The sequence below is a fragment of the Pygoscelis adeliae genome, unplaced genomic scaffold (assembly GCF_000699105.1).
Source record: "Pygoscelis adeliae isolate BGI_AS28 unplaced genomic scaffold, ASM69910v1 Scaffold66, whole genome shotgun sequence".
Lineage (NCBI taxonomy): Eukaryota > Metazoa > Chordata > Aves > Sphenisciformes > Spheniscidae > Pygoscelis > Pygoscelis adeliae.
Genome location: NW_008825167.1, coordinates 662,416 through 666,148, shown reverse-complemented (window position 1 = coordinate 666,148; position 3,733 = coordinate 662,416).

Below are 3,733 nucleotides of genomic sequence, written 5' to 3'. Positions count from 1 at the left end.
CCCGGAGGAACAGGTGTGGGACAGGAGAGGGGGCAGCCGGCAATCACATCGGCCGGCCTCGCTGCCAAAAGGGAGGACTGTTAAACTCTGCCCTCGGTATGTGTGTGTAGTTATAGTGCATAGAAATGCGATAACAGACATGAAGAAATACGTAAAATGTCTGTAAATCAGTAGTAGAAAAGTTGTGAGAAGAGAAAGCAAGTGTGTAGCAAGTTCAATTTCGGGTTGTTTTTTTTTTTTCCCACATACGAAGCTTATTCAGGCGGGGAACTGCTCACTCAAACACATGATCGAGCCAAAGTGCTGAGGGGAAAATAAATAAATAAATAAATACTTCAAGCTAGCTAGCATAAATACTGATAGCTGTGATAAAGCCTGATGCTTAAGGGGACACAGTAAAAAAAAAAAAAAAAAAAAAACACACCAAAAAAAAACCACAAAACTTTTTAGGTTGCCTCTTTGCTTAGTAGTCCACTATGAGATATTTGTCTTTGTCTGAAATAACCATTTTTTGTTGAAATAGAATATGAGGTTATATAAACCATTAGGCTTATCTGGTGAGGTGCAATTCAGTCTACCTTTTCTGTGCATGTTAAATAGAAGTTAGCATGTGAACAGTACTTTTGAAGACAGTAGGCTAAAAAACAATCCAGCGTAAGTCATTTATCCCTATCTGGTCTTTGGTTTCCAAAGTTACAGTACAGTACACATTTAAGCTGGTAGTGCCTCTGTGTGCCTGTGTTTGTGCCAGACAGTGAAACACACTGAGAAAACTGACCTGGCTAACAGCCAAGCATTCCCCTGCAATATTTTTCAGTGAGATCAGGTCTTTAAACCATTTTGTTGTGCACTTGCTACGCAGACACTGGCACAAGAGAGGGAGAAGGTGGGAAAGAGAAAATAGATGAAGAAGAGATGACAGGTTTTGGTTCTGGTGTAGTGCCAGGCCAGATCCTTGTCAAACTTCAACCTGAGAGACCAAGGATGCTAGAGTTAGAGTTGCCCTAAACCCCTTGTACCAAAGCTGAACGGCCCGTTCAAAGTTTTAGTTTAATCCTTCCATGGTAAAATTGGCTTCTCATCAGATGTGTACATTCTGACAAGTCAGGAATACTTGGTTTTGGAGTCTTTTGTGAATGTTTACAATTTCTTATCCAGGTTGTGTTCATACTGACATCTACCAAACAGTTATGCCCCTCATGCAGAAGCTTTAAATATATATACAAAATAATTGAACAGTAAGTAAGGGATTATGTTACCTGTTGAAAGGAAAAAATCCACTTCCCTGACAACAGAGGTAGCATAAATAGTTCGGTCCAACATTTAATTGAGTCGGTAGGAATATTTCTATTGCCATTAGTGGGTGATGGATCAGGCTTAAATACAGATGGATAAGAGTATCTTCCACATAAACCATTTTATTTATGGATCTCTGTGTGTAGACAAACTTGTTTTTAATTCTGCTGATGAAGAATAGGCCTGGATTTCATGTCTGTCTTGCAGAACAGCAGTGCAATCATAGCAGAATATAGTAATGGTTGCATTACTCCTGCATACTATTTATAGCTAACTGCATCTTTGTGCTCTATGCATGAGTCAAAGATCATACACTCCCAGTACTCTATACCTTTATTACGTCTCAGGGAACTACAGAAATGCAGACTACTTGAGTTTGAAATTACTGTTCTTCAAAAATGTAGTAAAGATGTAACATTTTGCCTTCTGGGGTGTTTTGGTCAAGGCTAGAATCCCAGCCTGATATTTTAACTGCTTTCCTTCCATGCGGATTTAATACCACATCAGATTCAAGGTGCTTAACATTCAGGTGGGCAGTACCTAAAAAATGATGGGCTAATGGCACAGTCAGCAGCTTAGTATCTCAGCACAATAGAGCAAGCAACAGAAGGGTTGGTTTGTGTTTGTGGAATGAATTCCTGTGAGAGCAACTAATTAACGCTGGCCCACATAGAATGAAAAACAGGATAAAAGGGCTGCATTGTGGCATGATGGTCACATTTCTTAATTCTCTGGCAGAAGTATTTTTGATGCTGCTGTGGGAGGTGTATTCTGAGGTTCTGCCCAGAACATCCCATTGCAGTCTTTAATTTGGGGAAGAAAATTTTCCTTGGTTGGATTTTTTTAGACAAATGGTTACCATTCAGTACAACAGAAATGATAAAAAGCACATTGTGGTAAAAGCTGTTCCTTCTACCCTTGAGGAACACTTCTTCATAAAATGTCTTGAAGATGTTGATCTGAAGTCACAGGTTTGTGTAGTCAAGAAATACTGAGAGGTGAGGCAAGAAAAGTCATTTAAAAGGTTTTGGAAGTCACGAATGGTTGCGTTCTAAGCATAGCTCTTCTTGGAGCAGCAGAAATACTGAATCCTGGTTTCCCAGAGTTTTGTGTCTTCTGTCTTTACATCACCTATACCCCCGTCCTACCACAACAACAGCACGAGCTTCCTGCCGTGTTCCCTTATTTCTAGATGCCACACACATTGCTCTGGCACCCCATTAGACACTTAGTTCTCTGACATGCCCTGTAATACATTCATCTTCCCTCTGTGCTCCCAAAGTGCTAGCTGAACAAGAGGTAGCAGGTGTCATGCCTGATTCTGAAACACACAGCCTTTTGTGCTGTGGGGCTTGGCATGTGCTCATTATCCAGCCAGGAGGCCAAACAGGACAGGTAACTTCAGTGTTCAACAGCGACAGTAGTTTGGGTCTTTCTCCTTGACTCGCGTATTGATTTTCATGATCCTTACAGAATCTTTTCATCGCAGAGAGTTCTGTTCCTCTGTCATATTTGTTCACAATTTGCAGGTTGATTCCAACCATGTATGAGAGAGAAGAAACCAACAGATAATCAAGCAGACAGTATAAACTTTTCTTTTTTTTTTTCTTTTTTTTTTTTTTTTCAAATTAGGGTAAAAGTGGTAGTCTTAACGTTAAAGATAAATGAAGGTTTTGTCTTTATGAGTTTATAATGCCTTTCACAGTCAGGTTTTGACTCCAAAGTGGGAAGATGTAACCCTATCTGTAAACCTTCAATTAATTCAAAGCCAGATTTGTTACCTGAGGTATTGGGTGATCAGAAGAGAACAGAAGACCACAGGGAGACGTTTGTGAGGTAGTTGGTACATATGTAGAGAAACATTACATGCATTAATACAGGATTCTAGTATAGCTATGGAGTTAGATGAGAGGTCTGGAGTGCTGCGTGATATTGGAGTATGCTCTGAGGCCAAAAAAACTGGTATGAAGGAAGATGGCAGAGCCATATCCATTTAAAAGAACGTCTTTAGTTGTATAAACATAAAACATGAGTAATTGGGTTCAAATTGGTGTAGGATATTACTGTAGGTAATGTGAGCAGTTACATTGTACCCAAAAAGTGTACTCTTTCCACAGTTTCTTTATACTAACATAGACTTGTATTGGGTTTGCGTGGCAAGGTTTTGGTAACGTGGGGACTACAGGGCTGGCTTCTGTGAGAAGCTGCTAGAAGCTTCCACCATGTCTGATAGAGCCAATGCCAGCCGGCTCCAAGATGGACCTGCTGCTGGCCAAGGCCGAGCCCATCAGCAACAGTGGTAGCACCTCTGGGATAACATATTTAAGAAGGAGGAAAAAAAAAAAAAAACTGGGCAACTGCAGCGGGAGAGGAAGTGAGAATATGGAGAGAGAAACAACTCTGCAGACACCAAGGTCAGCGGAGAAGGAGGAGGCGG